Source organism: Miniopterus natalensis, chromosome 11, assembly GCF_054644295.1.
Source record: "Miniopterus natalensis isolate mMinNat1 chromosome 11, mMinNat1.hap1, whole genome shotgun sequence".
Classification (NCBI taxonomy): domain Eukaryota; kingdom Metazoa; phylum Chordata; class Mammalia; order Chiroptera; family Miniopteridae; genus Miniopterus; species Miniopterus natalensis.
In genome coordinates, this window is record NC_142091.1 from 13,050,858 (window position 1) to 13,072,383 (window position 21,526).

General features: G+C 42.8%; 1 pseudogene; it reads left to right on the forward strand.

The window, feature by feature from the left end:
* The first annotated feature begins 5,318 nt into the window (after positions 1–5,318).
* The window catches only part of LOC107529979 (small ribosomal subunit protein eS17 pseudogene), a 163,842-nt pseudogene continuing 147,634 nt past the window's right edge, over positions 5,319–21,526 (forward strand).

Consider the following 21,526-nt stretch of genomic DNA (forward strand, 5'->3'; position numbering starts at 1 on the left):
TAGTCAGCCACCTGCGACAACCTGAAGGCAACAGTGCCATATTTTCACTGCACTGGACAAGACTCCCAGCTGACCTTTGAGTCCCAGGTCCATAGAGCTGGATTAACTATATTCCTTGGTCCATGATACACTCATCATGTTCATCATTCATTCAACCATGGCCTGCTTGTGTGTTTATTTCTTAATAATGTAAAAGGAACCCATAAAACTACCACCCCAATCAAAAGCCAGGACCTTGGTGATAGTCTAAACCTAATGGCCTGGTCGTCCCTCCTCATTCCCCTGCCTCCCTCAACTCGAGCAGTCATCACTCTGAATCCTAGGTTTAGCATTCTCTTGCTTGATTTTGCTCTAAAATAATTTTTGAGCTATAATCAACATACAGAAAAGTGCACAAATCTTAAGTACATAGCTCAATAAAATAAAAGTTCCTCTTTAAAAACATTAATAAAATAGCCCGGCCTGGCGTAGCTCAGCGGTTGAGCGTCGACCTAGGATCCAGGCAATCTGGGTTCGATTTCTGGTCAGGGCACATGCCCGGGTTGTGGGCTCCATCAATGACTCTCTCATCATTGATGTTTCTATCTCTCTCTCTCCCTCTCTTTTCCTCTCTCTGAAATCAATAAAGGTATATTTTAAAAAAATAATAAATTAAAAAAAAATTAATAAAATAGAAAAAAAAATCTGGCAAAACTTATTAAGAAAAAAGAAGAGCATGAAAAAAAAACAATACTAGAAATAAAATGGAACAAAACTATAGATCCAGTGGATATTTTAAAAGAAAGAACATCAGTGAAGAACTTTGTTCCAACAGATTTAAATTATGAAATAAAAAATTATCTGGAAAAATAAAAATGATATAACTGGGACTGAATTGTGTTTCTCAAAATACTGTAACTGTCAAAGAAGGGGTTACTATGACACAATTAGGCCATAGGGTTGATTTCCAGTAATTCTTATGTAGTTTTGCTTCTGAAGTCAGGAAAAAAGAGAAAACTTGACTACAATTACTAAAGGAATTGAGTCAGTAGTTAAAAATATAACAACTATGCCCTGGCTGGTGTTGGTCAATTGGTTGGGCATTGTCTCTTGTACGGAAAGGTTGCTAGATGGATTCCCAGTCAGAGCACATGGCCTGGTTTCGGGCTCCATCCCGGGCAGGGGGCGTGCAGGAGGCAACCAATTGTTGTTTTCCTCTCACATTGATGTGTTTCTCTCTCTCTCCCTTCCTCCTAAAAATCAATAAACTAGTCTTTAAAAATATATATGTATAACAGCTACTTGCCCCAAAAGACAAACAACAAATAAAAATGCATGAGACCCAGAGGACTTTGCAGATCACTGCTAGCAAACATGGAACACATAATAACATTGTTACATGGATTTTTTTCTGTGATTCTGCATTTCCATTTTGGAAATCACTTTGCTTAGTGAATGAGGTTGAGCATGGCCATATGAACTTAGACATGACCTATTACAAATTCTCGCTTTTTCAAAAACGGTATCACAGGATCTTAAGAAGATGTAAATACGTATTTTCATAAATAAGTAATTGAGTCACAGTTTTGGTAAAAATCAGTACAGGTTACCTTGGAGGAACACACTTTTTGGTTTGAAAACAGGAAATGTTCCAGATAAATGTATCTTTTGTTAGCCAACTTTAATCAATTCTGGCTTCAGAAGCAAACTATTTACAAACTACATAGGAATTACTGGAAATCAACCTTATGGCCTAATTGTGTCACAGTACCCTCTTCTTTGGCAGTTACAGTATTTGGAGATACACAATTCAGTCCCAGTTATATCATTTAAAAAAAATGTTTTTATTGATTTTTAGAGAGAGGAAAGGGGAGGGAGAGAGAGATAGAAACATGGATGAGAGAGAAACACCTATTGGCAACCTCCTGCATGTCCCCCAACAGGGTAGATCCTGCAACCCCAGAGAATGTGCCCTGACTGGGAATCGAACTGGCTCATGGGTTGATACTCAACCACTGAGCAACACTGGCTGGGAAGTCCCAGTTATATCTAAATCCACACTTTAATAAGCCCTGTTATGATAGGGTTCTACTGTGTTTTCTTTGGAATCTAGATTTTGCCTGATTATTTTAATTCATACGTTGTCATTTCTTCACTAGCTAACTCCAGATCTCACATAATGTTGCCCTGATTAATTGTGCGTGTGGATTGTTAACTTGGCTTATGGGTCATTGCTTTCACAAAGATATTTTTTAGCCTTTTGTGTGAGCTAACATACAGAGATTTTTGTATGAATTTCCCCCCTGGCTATGACAGTTTTAGTACTATAATTCTTGACTCAGTCAGTTATTAGGTTATCTATATATCTGTTCATTCACTGACCATTTATTTTTCATTTTCTGTGCATCAGACACCTATTAGGTGCTAGGGACACCAAGATGAATGAGGCTTAAGCCTTGGCCTTGAATAGCTCGACTTCAGAGGGAGATGTCAACATGGGTACTGATTTATTACAATAGAATCGAATAAATGCCCTCATAGCGATAGGAACAGAGGGCCGGGCTGGGCGGAGGAGGGAGGAACTAATCCTACCTCACTGGGAAGGTAAGTTTTGAGCTATGTTTTGAAGGACTATGAGGAAGAGGGATTAAATAGCAGAATTAACAAATGCAAAGAAAGAAGTTCCTGAAAGTGAAGGACTTGCTTAGAGGCTCAGTATGGCGGGAATATATAGCAAGGGGGAATGCTGGAAGGTGAAATTAGACAGGTATTTGGGGAACTATATTAATTATCTATTGGTGTGTAAAAATTACCACAAAACCCAGTAGTTTAAAAATGAGAAATTATTTTACAGTTTCCATGAGTCAAGAATCGGGGAGCGGCTTAGCTTTGTGGTTGTGGCTTGGGGTCTCTCGTGAGGTAGCAGCGACAGTGTCAGCTTGGGCTGCTGTCATCTGAAGGTGTGAATGGGTCTGGAGAATCTGCTTCTACGGTGGCGCACTCTCATGCCTGGCAGGGTAGTGCTGCATTTTGGCAGAAGACTTCAGTTTTTCATGTCAGAGATCATTCCAGAAGCTGCTGAAGTGTCCTCATGACAGGTCAGCTGGCTTTCCCCAGAGCAAGTGATCTCTGTGACCTGGCCTTCGAAGTCACAGCATCATTTATTTCTACAATGTCCTAGTGGTTACACAGTTCAGTCCTAGTCAGTACAGGAGGGGGCTACGAGGGGCATAAATGCAGGCCAGAATCATGGGGGTCGTCTTGGAAGCTGGCTACCAGAGGCCCAGACTGTGAAGTGCCTTGTATGTACAGCTCAGGGGTTGGGCTTTAAACAATAATCATGAGAAATTTAGTGGAGTTTGTTATTTTAAATAACATTTATATGAAAGTAATATATGTACACTGTAGAAAACTTGGAAAGGATACAAAAGAACAAAGAAAAAATACCACCAGAGAGGCTCACTGTTAACATTTTAGTTTATTTCTTTTCCCCTTTTCTCCTATTTATAAAGCTTCTGTAGCCTTTTCTACACTTTTTACTCTAATGTAAGCAGTTTTTTATATAATTAAAAATCAACAGCAGCTTTAAAACAGAGAAGTTAAGGAAGCCAATCTGGGGTCCGAGGAACTTGTGCAGAAACCAACAAGGAGCTTGTGAGAGATAGTGAGATATTAGACAAAACAATGGGAGACATTTCTGAGCTAGAATCCACAAAATTAGGTGACCAACTACATGTTTGGCATGTGAAAGGGAGATACTAAGGTCAACACTAACATTTCTGGAGCAAGTATTACGGTTGATAGTATGAATACAGGTGGGATGGTTAAGGGTCTGTGTTTGGAATATATTGGTGGAGGTGCCTGTTGGACACTCTGTAAGTGTCCAATAGAGAAAAAGTAAGCAGAGAGAAAGAAACTAAAGATACAGAAGAAAGAGATGTAAGTGATGAAGCATGACTTTAGAGGAGGCATGAAGGCAGGAATCTAGGCACAGAGTAAAGGGCTATCCTTGGAGGGGATAAAGTTCCAACGTCATTAAGTATTCACCATTTAGTAGGCACTGAGTATATGTTACCTCATTTAATTCTTACAACGACACAGTGGGAAGGTGCTCTTAGCCTCCTGTAATTGGTGTGGAGGTTAGGCTCATATGATTAAATGATTTTTTAGGGTCACCATATTAGATTTAGGATTAAACCCAGTTCTCCTTGGAGAGTGGAATAGTCTGGCTTCATTTTTGATGTTTGACTGTTGGCAGTTTCTAAGCCCTACTACTCCCCGTCACTGTCTGCCCTCTTCTGGGCAAACTGATAAGAAAGGCTGGGTGCTCCCTCCTTCCACGCTGGTGGGAAGGCCAGACCACACAAGCCCCAACTCATGTGGAGAATCCTCACATCAGCCCCAACTCCCCATCACAATAACAGGGAAGCTAGTCTCCTCTCCCTCCTCTCTCAAGCCATTTTTGGACCTTCTTAAAGGTTTTCCTACTCTGCCCAGAAAGTCCCATTATGTGAGTAATAAACCTTTTCATATTCTTCTGGTGCATGTGTGGCAGCTTCAGTCTAGACATTTGAACCAATGTTGGGTAGGACAACCCATCCTCCCCTGTGGGGTAACCGCAGCAATTGGTACTATGAATAGGGTGTCTAGGGGGTGGCCATCACCACCGGGGGCCTGTCTTCCTTTCCTATAACAGAGAGGTGTAATGGTTCCTTCTCTAAGATGGAAGTTGAGGAGGGAAGTTTGGACAAATTAATACACAAGTTCAAGGAGGCAGTGAAGAAGCAGCCAGGTTGGTGGAAGGAAAGAGGAGAGTGGTGATTGGTGGCCTTTAACAAAGTGGTGAAGCTTGTACATTTATTGGGGGGCTGCAGTGATTGAAGGTACAAATAATTGACTCAAAAGAAATGAGAGAACTGCTGGGCAGCACTGTGGGTCACCTACACATGGTGGTGGGTCTAATTTGCATGGATGTGTAATTTTTATCTAGCAGTGAATTGCAGCTAGATGACCTGCATATAATTTTAAGATATTCATAGACACCCTGAAATCCATCAAGGGGATCAAGGACTCCAAGTTAAGAGGCCCTCTGACTGAGAGGGCTCCATGAAGACCAGCTTTGGTTGGAAGGAGATGACGGGGGACAACAAGTTATTATAATTAAGGAGTAAGGTTATACATTTTTAGACAGATCAGCCATCTCAGGCGTGGCCATGGGAGCGCTGGCTGAAGTGAAGGGGATGAGAGAGTCACTGGAAGGAAAGAACTCAGGTGCTCGGGACCCCAGGGTCAGGGTGTTAGTTCGCTCAACTATACAAACACTCAAGATACCCAAGGTAATGGCAAGAACTGAGATGAAAAGCAAAGGGACCCGTCTCCTCTGTGACGGCCAGGTGGTGGTGATGACCAAGGGTGGGCGCCACCGAATGTCAGCTCTCAAGAGAAGAAGGTGGACTGTGGATGAGCAAAAAGCAATGGACACAGGTAGTCTGGCATCCAGGGAATGTCAGTCTTTGAGCACCCTTCTCGTGGGATATTTTCAGATAAAATCAGTTAAAGGAAGGTGTATCGTTTTCCTAAGGCAGCCATAGCACAGTACCGCAACTCAGTGGCTTAAAACAACAGAAATTTGTTCTGTCCAAGTTCTGGAGGCAAAAGTCTGAAACCACGGTGTGGGAAAGGACATGCTCCTTCTGAAAGCTCTGGGGCAGAAGCTTCCCTGCTCTTTAGCTCTGGCGGTTGTTGGCAATCCTTGGCATTCCTCGGTTTGCGACAGCATAACTTCAATCTCTGCCCCCTGGCTTCATATGTTCTTCTCGGCCTCTCCTCTGTGCCTTCAAATCTCTCTCCTTATAAGGCCACCAGCCATTGGGTTTAGGGCCACCCTAATCCACTATGACCTCATCTCATTTTAATCACATCTACAAAGATGCTGTTTCCAAATTAGGTCACATTCACAGACATCGAGGGTTAGCGCTTCAACATCTTTTGGGGGGCACAACTCATCCCCCACCAGAAAGGAATAGAAGAGACATTGTGAAATGAGGTGAGGGGAGAGATGAGTTTATTTATAAGGGAGTATAGACTACAAACCCCCATGCAGGCTGGATTTATACCACAGATGGTCAAGGACCATGTGACTAGGGGAGGCAGGGTATAGCGGACAGACAGGCGGGGCAAAGATGTCATGCACAGCTCAGGGCTCCCACTGGCATGCTCCCCCTCTCCCTGGTTACATGGTAACTATTAGGCACAGCCCTGGGCAGTGAGAGTTACGTGAGGGCTGCTGAGCAGGCTGCTGGAAACAGGCTGATTTCTCTTTGCTGGAGAGAGTTGTGGCCCTGCCTTCAAAAGCTGACTGTTCATTTGAATGGACAACACTACTGTACCCAAGATGGAAGGTTTACTGGGCAAACCACCAGTGCAGCCAGAGCTTCCAAGGCTGAGAGTGTTTAGATATACAAAAGAAGTGGTGGCGGGGTCTTCTAGAAAGGGGCAACTGCGTGGGGACAGGAAGGGGGATGGCATGTGCCAGGAGAGTGAGGCGCCTGCGCCTCTGCGACTGCAGGATGCCAGGAGACAAGGGGAAGATCTCCCTGAGCTCCAGACTCACTCTCCCTCTTGCTCTGTGTCCCAGGAGGCTGACCTCCAAGGACTGAATTAACTAAGCTCCCTCGCCTTTTGGCGTCTGGTTGGGTTTGGCCAACGGGAGCACCAGTGAGAGGTAAGCAGAGAGTGAGGGTGGAGGAAACGGAAGTCGTGGTATTTCTTTTCCCAGGAGCAGTCTCCCAAGCAGGGGTGTCAGCCCTTGTTGGCCCTGGGCAGCCTTCGGCTTCAGCTGTATGTTTCACTGGATTTCTGTAAATGCTGGTTCTTCTTGCTGGGTCAGGCCTAAGGGATGGGGGCCGCTCCTGCTATCACTAGCTCCAGGGTGCTCCACCATCCCTGGTTTACCTTCACCCTGCCTTCTTCTTTAAAAATCCTCTCTTCATAAAACTCTCCTCCTTGGCCCTCTTTGAGTGTGCCGTCTGTTTCCTGCTGGGACCCTAAATAAATAAATACACAAACACACACACACAACTTGGTATATATATATGTGTGTGTGTGTGTATATATATATACACACACTCACATGTATATACACATATATACATATATATGTATACCTATATCTTACATATATATGTATTTCATATATATGTGTCCCCCCAAAATGTATGCACACTTTAACAGCTGATAGCTCAATTTTGAAAATGAAATGTATTTTAATAAACATTGCCTTTATAATTATTCAAAGTGTGTCTACATATTTTTGGGACACACACATATATACATGTGTGTGTATACATATATGTGTGTGTGTGTGTGTGTATAATGTTATTTGTTCTTAAGAAGTCTTTTGTTAGACTTAATGTTCCGCATATTTAGCGTTGTAAGAGCAACCAGAATCTCCGAGGAGTTTCTGAACAGAAGGTTCCCTGACTGACTCTTTCTGCCGTCACCACAACAAAGTAACGGGATTCTGTCCGAGAATCCCACTCCCTCGACCCGTGCCTTTGCTGTTCACCTCCCTGGCAGTGTGCTGCCCGTGGGGGTCTTCTCGCTATAGCTCACTCACACTCCGTCGCTAGGATGCAAACACTGATTCCAAGAAGATTCCAGGATGAGGGAACACAGAGCACAAAGTGTAATCATGGCAAAGTCAGCACGAGTGGCTGCAGCGATAGATCTTTAACATGCCTGCTGACGCTCACACTTCACGCTGATTCACCTTTATCACCTGCGGAAGATGAACACCAGAGTGTTTCCCTCCCTGTTTTAATCCCAAGGAATCAAAGCCTTGCTCCCAAGTTTACCCCGGTTCAAATCAAAGCTGTGGTCGCTGCAGGCCCCGGAGCCATCAGATGGATACTCCTACTGGTTCTCCCTGTCTGCCCCTCTCCAGTCTTTCTCTCTCTCTTTTGTTTTTTGCTTTCTGAACTTTATTTCTCTAGAGCTCAAGATTTTCTCTACAAATTGCAATTTCTTTTCTTCTCTTTCTCTTGGGCCTTCTAAAAATGGCCTTTTTTTTTTTTTCATTTTCAACAGTTCTCTTTCAAGACCAACCTCCAAACTTGTGTGACCATACCCAGCAGGCCCAGGAGTTATGTCAGCATTTCTAAGTCTCATTGTCTTTTTAGTTCAAACAGTGGCATATAAATGAGCAGATCTGCAACCCAAATTGCATGTCCACTTCTCTGACCTCAGTTTGGTTGATTCCTCTTGAATTATGCAAGGAAACCGGATGTTGTGAAAGGGAATTGTGCTGGCTTGTAAGTAAGTATCATGTGATTTCCATAAAGTCAGTGATCTTCTCTGGGGCTCAGTTTCCTCATCTGTAAAATGGGGGGAAAGAGAGATGTGTTTTTCATCAGTACACACTCTTGTCAAACAAAATGTTATCTTTTTCAGTTCAGATTTATAACATTTATACGTTATAAAGTCTGTCAATGAGACTAATGAATTATGTTTTAATAAACAGACAGATTTAAATTGGGAGAGGTGGTATGGAGGAGTATGGGTGATGAATATAGGCTCAGATGAGCCTCATTTCTAGAAAATATAAATCTAGATTGCAGAGCCTGGCCAGCACTCCCCAGAGAATCCTAGAGTTCTGAAAACACTGTCTGATAGTCACTGGACTGGGAGATCCCTGAGATCTTGCTACCCCAACTATGACCTCAGATAACACCTTCACCTGGAAGCTTATGAGAAATGCAGAATCTCAGCTCACCAACCCCAGACCTACCCTTCAACAAAATCCTCAAGTGATTTATTTGCCTGTTAAGATTTGAGAAGCACTGATTTGGAAAAATACGATTTCTCAACCTTGGTTGTGCCTTGGAATCACACATAGCATCTCAACCCTTAAGTCTCTTTAAACCTCACAGACCTCATTCTAAAGTCCTTTCCAGCTCTGAAATTCCACAGTTTTAATATCTAGCCTAATGAATTGGAGGTAGAATAAGGGATTTTTGATAAATACACAACTAGTTTGATCATTTCCCTATTTTTTAAAAAAATCTAGTGGCTGACAGGTGAACTAGGTAGTAAGGAAGTCAGTGTTTCAGGTATGAGTGAGCCACCTTTATTATCTTTATTATATATCTAGATAATCCCTATCACATTAATAGTGGCATCTTGGTAAATGTATAGCATATATCAAAGAGGAACATCTTCCATATAAGAGTGTTTTCTGTGATGAGGGGAATAACCCTTGAGTGACTACCTCTCACACTTTTTATTTTGACCCTCCTCGGAAAGCAGCTGTCATAATTCAACATGCTTTACTTCAACAGCTCTCCGTCCCCTGGAAGTAATGCCTCTTTGCCTTTGGTCTGGCTCACACTGTGGGCATGAGCTGGGCTTTCTAGGTTTCACTGGGCCTGTGAGAGCTGGTTTCTTCCAGTGAGGACTGTCTGTCAATCAGAGGAAGCACCTGTAGTTATCAGCCTTTTTGATATGAAAAAGGTTCTGACTCTTTTATTTCTTTATAATTTCTACTGTAAACGACACTTCAATGCAGATGCAGCCTATGAATTTGCTAACATTTAAAACCTCACTCCCCCACATTCATTCCTTTTGTAAAAATTGTATGTATGTAAAAACTGAGTTGGAAGTGGGATGGCTAATGAAAACGGCTATTTTTACCTAAGCCAGAAAGCTATTCCCAGTAGAATGACTATTGGCAAGAAAAATGAACTTTTCTCTAGGGATGTCACTAACGTGGTTAATATCTGCTATTGAATGTCTTCTGAGGCATCACACAGGTTCCGCTTGAATAAAGGGAACTGGGTCTATGTATGGGGTTCAAGGGCAGGTGACAGTAGATTTTTCAGTCTTAAGCCTTCCCATCTTAACTATCAAATGGGTGAATAAAATACAGTGATCTAACTACAAAATGAAAGCTACCACATTTGATAGAATGGGAAATGCAATAACTGGCCTTTCGTTTGAAGAAAACTTTGTCTTGGTGTTTGTGGCATCAGGTCTGTCTTTATTATGATGTTCCAAACATACTGTCTTTCACCAAGAAGGGGGTCAGTTACCATCTGGTTGTTGGCTTATTAACTGGCCTTTATCTTAAATAAATGAATGTCAGAAGGTTTTTTAAAAAGTGAAACTATACCTTAAAACCAAACAAACCACAGTATGTGGAAGCAATTCAAATGAAAATTGACAATGATGTTTTGGTGATATCATGCAATGTTTGTCAGTATGAATTTGGGAAGAGTCCCAGCTCTATCAATAAATGTTCTCCTGCAGATCCAACAGCATTTGTATATCCAATGGCTGGTACGTTAAATTTTCTGGTTTTTTTTATTTGTTTGTTTGTTTTTAAAATTGTATTCAGTACCTCCCTGACCTGATGGCTGGCTCAGTTGGTTGGAGCATTGTCCATACACCAAAAGGTTGCAGGTTTGATTCTGGGTCAGGGCACATACCTAGGTTGCGGGTTCGATCCCCAGTTGAATGAGTACAGGAGGCAACCGATCCATGTTTTCCTCTTTCTCTTTTCTCTTCTCTCTCTTTCTCCCCTCCTCTCTCTAAAATCAAAACAAAAGCCAAAGCTGCAGTCTAAGAGGCTGTATTCATATTTACTAAGAAGAATCAGCCTCAGATCAGAGGGGAAACATGGGTCCTCTCTACTGCTCAGGGGCTGGATGTAGATTCCCTTGTCTCTGTAGGGAGAGAGGGGTAGAGAGCCTGCCCAGGAAGGCTTGAGGCACTTCAAGGGCTGAACAGCTGGAGCCGCTTGTCCATCAAAGGGAAGTGTAACCAAAACATAAGGGAAGAGGTATTTTTCAAAATGGGGATGAATCTGGCTGAGAATGACCACTCATCTTCAGTTTAAACTTGTATGGATTCCTGTTGAGGGGCAGACTTTTGAAAAATAAAACAACTGATCTAAACCATCTGTCTTAGAAACACTCTGCTTATCTGAAGAGATTACATTGTGTTGTATTAGGAAACCTGAATCTGCAACTCTGGGGTCTATGTGAATCAGGGGTCAGGTTATAAAATCTTAAAACTGAGAGCAGCCCTGAGGCGATGACCCCCTAGGAGCTAATGGATCCCTAGAGCAGAGAATAATACCAGAAAATCTTATGTTAGATTTTGGAGTTACTAAATCAAGGTTTCCCCAATAAGCAGAATAGTTTCAACCTGAAATTGAGGGATGGCTCTGGGATTTAGGCAAAGAAGAAACTTTTTTGATAACTAACAGGTATGATTAATAATAATGAAATTTAATATTTCTGAGTATTTATTTGGTAGCTAAAATAGTTCTAGGAGTTTTATACTGATTCATTTAATCTTTACAAAATTACAAAACAAGTTACTATTATTAGGCCCTTTTGGCAGATGAAAAAATTGAGGCACAGAAAAGTTAAAACAAACAATTGCCTAAAGTTACAGCTCCATGTAGTAGATCCAGGATTTGAACCCAGCACTCTGCACCTGAGCCTGTTCTCTTTAAGCATCTTGGGTGCGATGCAGGCAGGAATGAAATCAGTAGGGGGAGTTTGATCAGAGAGAGAACCTATGAAGCAGAGGATTTGTGACTGCTCACTTGTGATTTGCTGTATGCATGTACATGTGCACACACACACACATGTCCACATGCCCCCACACAGTATCCACGTACCTGCACACAGAAATGGTAAAGGGGACACCTGGGTTTTGCCTTTGAAGAAATCCTCGCATTATTTCTAGTAACAGCATCTGAATGTTACTCCAGCAGCCAAAATAGGAACAATGTGTCATCACAGTTGCTTTTATATTTTTTCTCATTTATGAATAATGTGGGTTTTTTAGCTTAAAGCTAAATATAGGCTAAGAATGAGAATTCTGAAATGTGGTAATTTTTGTCTTAGCTATTTATAATTCACTCTTAAACAGGGAATTCAAAGCACCTTTAAAAGACAAAACTAATGGAAGAATTTGGTAGATAATTTGATTTCATGACGGACAGGGTCACATCAAAGAAAGCACAGGGGCTTTTCGGTCTGAATCAGAGAACATTATTATTTTCACCTGCTGCCCTCTGAGGCCGTGTGGAATTCAATACCTTGTATGGTTTCAATAGCAACAGCTGTGGAAAAGTTGGGACGATCTGGCTTTTGGCCTTGCTTGTAGGACAGCAAACCTTGCTCAAGGATGACATGTGGAGAGGCACTAACCTATCCAAACAGCCATGGGCTTGTTTGGTGCTGTTATGGACGGAATGCCTTTGTCTTTCCCAAATTCATATGTTGAAATCCCTAACCACCAATGTGATGGTATCAGGAGGTGCAGCCTTTGGAAGGTTACTAGGTTATGAGAGTAGAGCCCTTATTAATGGGATTAGTGTCCTTAGAAAAGAGACCCCGGGGAGCTGTTGGCCCTCTTTCTGCTATGTGAGGACACAGTGTGGAGATGGCCCTCTATGAACAGCAAGTGGGCTCTTAGCAGACACTGAATCTGCCAAGGCCCTGATCTTGGACTTCCCAGTCTTCAGAACTTTGAGAAATAAATGCTTGTTGTTTAAGCCACCCAGTCTATACATTTTTGTTATAGCAGCTGGAACAGACTAAGACAGGCGCCAAGGCTCCGCATGCCATTCAGGCAAGCTTAATGAAGCGAAGGTGGGGACCTCCTGGAAGAGTAGAGGAGTGCCTCACCCGACCAAGGGTGCGAGGTGCCACCAGCTTCCCCTTCCCTCTCCCTCTCCCAGGCTGTGTGTTGTCACCTCGCTGCTCCTCTCTCTGCCTACATAATTTTTCTCTATTTTTGCAAAATGGCTCTTTCTTCTTTGTACATGCTTGACCTGACTCTAGCTTGATATCATCTCAGGTGCGTGTCAGAGTCTTGACCTGACTCTGAATCTCAATCAGAAATGTGGAAGAGAATCTGATGCTTGGGTTAGGTGGCCACTCTTGGTTCAATTAGCTGTAGCTAGGTAGGTGGGCACGACCATCTAGCTGCCTACCCAGTGGGACTGTTAATTCAGACTCTGAGAAAGTGGACATAGGCAGAGAGGGGGATGGGAGGAATTAATTAACAGAGCAAATGATTCAGGCGCCTATAAAACAACAGTGATCATTTTCCCGTACATACAGGGTGTCCCAAAAAATGTATACACACTTTGCTTAATTATAAAGGCAGTGCTTATGAAAATACATTTTATTTTCAATATGTAATAGAATCTATAGACATCGTATGTATACATTTTTTGGGAGACCCTGTATATTGCTTGAATGCCCCAAGTCTTAAGAGCAGGTTTGTGTAAATGGGATCATCCTAAAATTAATACCTGAATATTGAGGCACAGAAAGGTTGAAACAATTGCCCAAAGTCACAACCCCATATGGTAGAGCCAGGATTAGAACCCAGTACTCTGGCCCTGAGCCTGTTCTCATAAGCATCTTGGGCCAAGGTTGTAGGCACGAAGAAACCTGCAGGAGGAGTTTGGACCAGAGAAAGAAACTTGAAGCAAAGGGTTTGTGATTGCTCACTTATAATTGGCTACATACACACGTATGTAAACACAGGTGTACACACGCATTTTTTGTTGTTAATCTTCACCCAAGGTTATTTTTTCCATTGATATTTAGAGAGAGTGGAAGGGAGGGAGGAAAGGAGGGGGAGAGAGAGAGAAACATCGATGTGAGAGAAACACATCGATTGATTGCCTCCCACAGGCACCCTGACAGTGTCTGGGGATCAAACCTGCAACCCAGGTACGTGCTCTCGACTGGGAATCGAATTCGAGACCATTCAGTATGTGGGCTGACACTCTAACCCCTGAGCAACACTGGCTAAGTCCAGATGCACACACTCTTGTGCACATACACAGGTTCTCAGTCTGAGCCTTTGCTGATGTTAAAACCCTCCCCTCAGATATTTCTGGTCATCCTCAAGAGGCGTCCTACCCGTGGCCAGGGGTCCAGGTTGCTCTTATTTTGAACTCTGCCACACCAGTTTGTGCTACTGTGGCCCAGCTGGTTTTGTTCACCCTGTGTGGGCCTTTGTCCTGTGATCCCTGCTGCTTCATCCTGGAAGAAGCTTGAAGCAGAGGACCTGGGATGGGAGGCCGGTCACGCAGAGCAGCTGCTCTCAGCTCCTACAGCTCAGAGGCCACGCTTAAGACTAACCGAAGGTGCTCGGGAGACAGGGGCTCCCCAGGCCACTCCCCTGGAGGTTCTGCCTCCATAGGGTCCGGGCTGGGGCCGGGGAATTTGTATTACGGAGAACTTCAAGTAATTCTTGTCATCGGGAAGTTTGGGGAAACACTTCATCTTGAAATGCCTCTTCCCTCTGCTCCTGTGCAATTCTTCTAAAACCACAGCATTACCACGGGATTCTTACAGTTCCCGACGCTCTTACTTTCTGAAGGGTTTCCGAGGCGCCGACCCCGTACCCACATTCATTTTGCACACCGCCATCAATGCATCCTTCTGGAAATTTCAGCTCTGAGCACTATTTTCCTGTTCAAAGTACCAAGGCCGCTCTGTTGCCCGATCCCTCCCCCCGGACCCAGGGAACTCTATGCATTGGCCCCAAGCTGTCCTTTCCGATTCTTTCTTCCCAAGTTCCTTTATGCATCCAGGAGTCAGTCAGGTGTGGGCATCTGGTTTCCCCAATACACACTCTTTAATGCCCTGTCTGCCTCAGCTTGTGCTGCTCTCTCTGCCTGGAATATTCTTGCCCACGTATGCCCACATCTTATCCCTCTTTCAGGGGCAAGCTCAAATGTTACCTCCTCTCTCAGCTGTGCCCCCACTTGACCAGTCAGAGAATAAGAATTTATCGACTGCTGGCTGTATGTCGGCCAGTGTGCTGAGTTCTTTATATGTCTGTCTCATTTCAGTCTCAAAATAATCTCATGAGAGAATTTTCCCTCCTCTGGACCACACTCCCTCAGTACAGTAGCTTCTGAGGTACTCAGATTTTGTACCTGCGAATGCACTTACCTGCAAAAATTTACTTGTAACCCCATGACCAATCCTTGTAGCACTTTTGAGGTCATTCACGGGTGTGTTGTGTGCTGAAAAATTCAGATCGCTCAATGCATACGTTCCCAAATGAAGCAGAGGAAGGTGGCACTCTGCCTTGTTGCTTTAGCACTCAGACTCTAAACAGGTGTCCTTTTCTCAGTCTCTTTAGTGCCACATATTTTGCAGTTTTGTGTTTTTCGTTACCAATTTTGCTGTTTAAAATGACCCCAAGCGTCGTGCTGAAGTGTTGTCTAGTGTTTCTAAGCACGGGAACCCTGTGATGTGTCTTCCAGGGAAAACAAATGTGTTCGATAAACTTTGTGCAGGCCTGAGTTATAGTCTGTTGGCCATGAATTTGATGTTAATCAACCATACAGTCCACCCAAAAAAGGAAGGGGGATTTCACTGATCTGGACATGAGTCTGCTCTGGAAAGTGCTAAAGTAACATCTCTGGTGTGTGATGAAGCTCTAGAAAAGACTGAAGAGCAGCTAAATGTGTGAGTTCATGAGATGATGGCCCAGGAGAAAAGCACTATGGATGGCATTGTTGTGAGGCTGGAAGCCAAAGGGATTTAGGGTCTCATTAGCCGGGGTCAGGAAAACGGTAAACCCTTCTTGGCTAGTGTCTTGGTTGGTTCACACATTCCAAAAGGCAATATGGCCTGTGAGATGTTAAACTTGCAGGAAAGGCAGGTTATGCAGATCAAGAGGTGTGAAAGAATTTTAAAAATACATGTTAAGTATTATCAGGAAAATGGTAACGCAGAAGAACAGGTTTACAATGCTGATGAGATTGGCTTATTTTACCAGAAAGTTGGCAAACGTATCTGCATAATGCAAGTGGAGCTTCAGTTGATGAAAATATTGCAACCTGAAGCTCGCAGGAACCTAACCCTGTATTTCTCCTAAGAGCAATAGTTTAGTATTTGCTAATTCAGTGTTCACAGCAACTTTATAGAGCATAACTGATACAAATAATAATTTTATAGAACATAACTGCTACTGTTTTTAACTTCCCCTATAAAATTTATTACTTTCTACTTTGTAATATAAATATTTTACTATGTACCCCCCCCATAATATTATTTTATAAACTCCTTGAGAGGAGGATCCAGTCTTCATTCATTCAGCAACAGTTTTGAGTGTCCACTATGAGACTCTCAGGGACAGTGGATAAGATTTTGTCCCTGCCCTCAGTTAACTTGTCGTCCAGTGGGAGAGACAAGTAAACAGATGGGTGTCACAGTCCTTCAGAATGGCACAGAAGGATGGATCTGGATGTGATTCATAAGGGATGACACATAAATCACTGTCTCCGCACTGAATGAATGAATCTGCCACTTAAATATCCTCTTAACGGATGCTCTGTCATTATCCGATTAAGTCTTTGTCTCTTAGTAGCTGATTCTGTACCTGTATTTCTATCTCCATCTCTATCTCTCTCTACCTCTTTAGCTTCCTGAACACCTATAATAATTAATGTGTGGTTTTGGTAAATATCAAGACAGTGCTTTACATTTTTACTGTCACTAACCTGCATTGTTAAGCTTCAAGAGAAATATGGCTCTTCTTAGGTCTTGTAATAAGAGAATTGTACATGCTCTGCCTTGCAAAGTTGCCAGCACATGAGACAAGAGGGCAGTATTGATATGGGCAGAGCCCATAAGCCTGTGGCTACATTGCCAGAAAACTGGCCGCCCCATGCATCACAGATAGCGACGCTTGGGTGCTAAATCCACACACAGGTGCCGAGTCATGCAAGGCAAGGAAGGCAAGGGCATGGCTGGGTGAGCGGCCTCAGGGCTTCTCATTCCAGTGGGTCATTGCTTAACCACACCAACCCTAACTAATTCCTGTGGTTTGGATCGAGCCTTTACGGTCAGATAACAAATGTATCACTTTCTCTCTCTTTTCTCTTTTGGCAAGAATTGAAAACAATTAGTGATCTATTCAGTAATTCCAGATATTTCTGCTAGTCTTTTTGGATGAGTACTTGAACATATTTGTTGGAAGAATTCTGGCTGATGTCCAATGACGGCTGCATTTATAAGCCATTTCTTTTATCCTTTAAAGGAGGAAATTGGACAGAAAGATTAATTTTACGGAAGAAATGGGAATAAAAATGACATGGACCTGGGTTAGCCTTCAGAATTAAAAAAAAAAAAAAATGTCTTTATTGATTTCAGAGAGAGGAAGGGAGAGGGAGAGAGAGAGAAACATCAATGATGAGAGTCATTGATTGGCTGCCTCCTGCAAGCCCCCCACTGGGGATCAAACCAGCAACCTGGCATGTGCCCTGACCAGGAATCGAACCTCGATCTCCTGGATCCTAGGTCAATGCTCAACCGCTGAGCCACACCAGCCTGGCAACCTTCAAGATTTTTCTTCTCAGCCTTCCCTCCTATGGATTTTAGACTCACCTATGACCAGGTTCCTAGACCCAGCCAGACTCTTCTCTTCTGTGCCCCAGGCTGCTGGACAGCCCCTCTGTGTCTGTCCCTGTCCCTGTGGTCGGTGAAGAGACCACAGTTGATTAGGCTCTCCTGTTATGCTGTGTGCTCCAAAGTTGAATATGACCTGGCCCCTGACCTGAAGGGATTTATTGTCTGTTAGGGTAAAGACACATAAATAAAGTGACTATAATGCTTTGTTATGAGTAATCTACAAAAATTACAAGAACAGCAGAGAGGGTGAATGGACAGCAGACATGACTGCTCCATCCCACCTGGAGGAATATCTCCAGCTCCCCAGAAATGCCTCCCTGCCCCTGGCTTTGGGTGGCCTCTCAGTTATATCTTTCTCTCTCTTCCTGGTTCTCTGGAGCTTTGGCTCTTGGAAGGGCTCCTCCTTGGCTGCTCTATCTCTGTCCGGGTTGACCTCTGGGAAGCACATTCCAGAGCCATGTGGAAGCTGATTCTTTCTGTTTGTGAAACTGGCCTTTTCTCCATTGCTCCAGGGTAGGATTGGGGCCTCCTCCCGCTTGGGGCCTCCTGTGTCACAAATCTGTTTGTTTCCCATGTATAATAGTACCTCCTCCAAAGGATTATCAACTCCTGAGGGGAGGACTATGCCATTTACTTCCTTAATATATCTCTCATAAAAACCAACATAAATTTGAGGTCATAGAAGTTGCTCCACAGTAATTTTGAAAGTTTAGTTTAGTCAGGATGGCCTCAGTATTTGCATGCATAATCATACATACCGAGTCTGATGAAAGCCAATAGTGCAGAGAAGGGTGGTCTGCGGAGATTTCTCAACCAGAAATTACTTAGTTTGTGTCTTTGAAGGCTGGTTATTTTTCCTTTGACCCTGTAAAAATACCTCTTGAGTTTTAGAAAAGAAACCACCTAATCTCACATGGCCATTGGTTTCCACACTGTGTCCATTTTGAGCAGACCATCAAAAATATTGTGGCGTTTCATCATCTACTGACACAGAAGAAATGGAATGAAAAATTTCCCCGGCCTTTGATATTCTAAGTCCAGGACTCTTGAAAGATGGAGGACGGCTCGCAGTTCAAAATGCTATTCCGTTCGTCAGACTTTAACCTCAGGGGACAGAAGGTAGGACTCGCATAATCTTTCTAAACTATTTCCCTGTTTGGTGCGCTCTGTGCTCAAGGCTTCTCATTATTTCCTTCGGGCGTTTCTGTGACCTGTCAGTTATCTAAGCCGTTTTGTCTCCACGGGTAGAGATGATTAATTTCCCTTATGTTTCATCCTCTCATCCACCCGCGCATGCGCAGGCAAGGTGTGCTCTGGCTTCCTAGCTCTCGTCAGCGCCCCATAAGGGTGTGGACAGGTCAGATTAAAATTAGAGCTATTTCACATATTTTTTTGTGGTTGTACTAAAAGGTTTGCTGTAAAAAGGGATTAAAATGACTGCTTTCCCTGTGGCGTTCCCTGTTGGTAATTTGAAAAGCATAGGAATTGTACATTTTATTTTCCCAGTGAGAGAGAAGAAGTTTCTTTTGTATACAATCCTTAATTAATCTTTGTGTGTGAAGAGGGCCCCTTAATAGAAAATGAGATGGTTCACTGCCCACGTTTTATATATTTCCCTATTGTTGGGCTCCCTCCTCAACTCAGCCATGATGTTCTTTTTCTCTTCCCCTCTCTCCTTAACCTAATTCTCTTACGTGAAAACTGCCCAGGGCCTCCTCAAACATGGTATTTCATATGCACTGCTTCGTCGCCCCACTAGCTTCGCCAGGAGAGCAGGGAGCATGCTTCTTGGAACCGAACCCATGGCTTCCCTGCTGTTCTATGGGCCACGCCCTCCGCTTTCTCCAGCAGTTATTGTAAGAGACTAAAATCAACTTTGTTTACAGAATAAAGGAAACGTTTTCCAAAATATTCCTGGGTATTCGAGTTCGGTAAAATGCTGCATAAAAAAGGCTCTTTGGTTACATAAGTTTGGACACATGGCACACCTACTCTAATTCCCTTCTTGGAGATTTCCAATGCAAATATTGGAACGTATTGAATATATTAAAGCCTCTGAGAAATCCTGCCTTTGACAAACCTGTTTACTCTTGTTTCCTTGTCATTTCCCTAATGTATTTGATCACTGAGACCTTTCTATTCTCATTGTATTTACATTGTATCACTTAGCAAAACATACTTTGGAAGATACTGGGGAAAGAATTCAAAATATAGATCAATAAGCCTGGATAAATTGCAGGGGTGCAATGGCTTACTCTTCTATCTGGCTTTTCTGGTCCTATTTGTTTCATCAGTGAATTGTAAGCTCCACGGGGCAAGGACTTTTACCAGTTCTTATCAGATCACTGCTGAATCTCCAGTGCTACACAACAGGGCCTGGCATGTATTCACACTCAATAACCATTTATTGACTGGGAGAATGCATGCACCTGTGCAACACAGACACAATGACTTTCTTAGCTCAATCCCAGAGGTGGCTCTCAGTTTAGAATGAAACTGGACTTTTACCAGTAACCTGAATCCTTTAACCAGTTGTTTCTTTTTTCAGTTTTAACACAACACCTAGAATTCTTCATTTTTAGTAAACATGTGGCACACATAATCAATGTCCATGATTTATCTTATTCTTAGCTTCCCATCATATTTTGACAAGTTTATCTGTGTATTTGGAAAAATTTCTTTGTTACAAGTCTTGTTTCTCAATGTAGAAGTCAACACTCAAATATGTAGGCTCTCTTGCAGGAAGGCGCATTACAAACATAGAGTGTTGTGAGGAAATAGGCTTAGTCGTGGAGGAAGTGGTCCAGCTGAGGTCAGCTTCTAATGCAGAAATAGGAGCATCGGTGGAGCCTTCAAGTCCAGTGGCATGGATTGCTCTGGGATGGCTGTAGCAAGTCAGCAATTACCTCATCAGGCCAGTTCAGCAGGGTGGTCTGAGCCTTGGACCTGGACGCTTAGCTCAGAGTCTGGTTCTCCAGCCCCTAGAACCTAATTCAAATATGTTTAAATGCCATTGCTAAAGGTGTCTTCTACCATAGAAACATGACCTCTGTGGTGCAATCCCACAGATTCTCATTTCAGAAGATTTTTTTCTCTGATTGCCAAAGATTTCTATACTTTATAGCTGCCCACACCATTTTCACTCACCTCCATCGATTAGTTATATACATACATACACATACATTCCTCCATTGTCTCTTTTGCTGGCCTGTTTTCCTGGGGTTTGATCACTCTCTATATAATAAGACTCGCCCCTTTTGAAGGCCAATGTCCATGATTTGATTTTTATAATGGGTTTTTCCCTTTGATAACTGAAACACATGGAAGAACTCCTAATCCTTCCTAAATTATTCCTTACTGTGCCTCTCTTTCACTCTGAGGTTCTTCTTCATTGAAGCGATCATGCTCAGGAGTTGCAGGATTCTATTTCCCCATAGTTGGAATCACCTAAGTTAAATTTTAATAATTTAGCTTGCTATCCGAGTCATCACATCTGTCAAACACAACTGGGAAGGGAATAGGGAGACACTGTTAGGTCTGGATACTAGTAAGAAAGACCCAAAGTTACAGTTATTTAAATAAGACAGAGATGTAACTTTTCTCCTTGAAGGACAGGTCTAGAAATAGGCTATTGAGGATACTGTGGTGACTCCATGGTTACCAAGGACCCAGTGTCCTTCTATCTTTCTGCTCTACTACCCTTAGTAAGTTGTTTCCATCTTCAGGGTAACCTCATGCTCCCAAGATTGTTGCAATAGCTATAGCTCTCTCATCCTCCCTCCCATTTGAGTCAATCCCCTTTATAAGAAATCACACTCAATGACTTTCACTCATATCTCTGGATGTTTCTATCTAAAAGAGACACTTGGAAATGTAGTTTTATATTTGGACAAGTTGCCACACCCAATGACATAGGTTCTCATACAAAGGAAAAAGGAGGGAATGTCTGGAAAAACAAAACAAAAAAGATTCTTTTTTATTTTGTTGTTTTTTTTTCTGAAGATGCTATTGACCATAAATCCAGTGTAACAGTGTTGTGAAGATTTCTCATAAAACATATCTTTCATAGGAAACAATCATGGCTC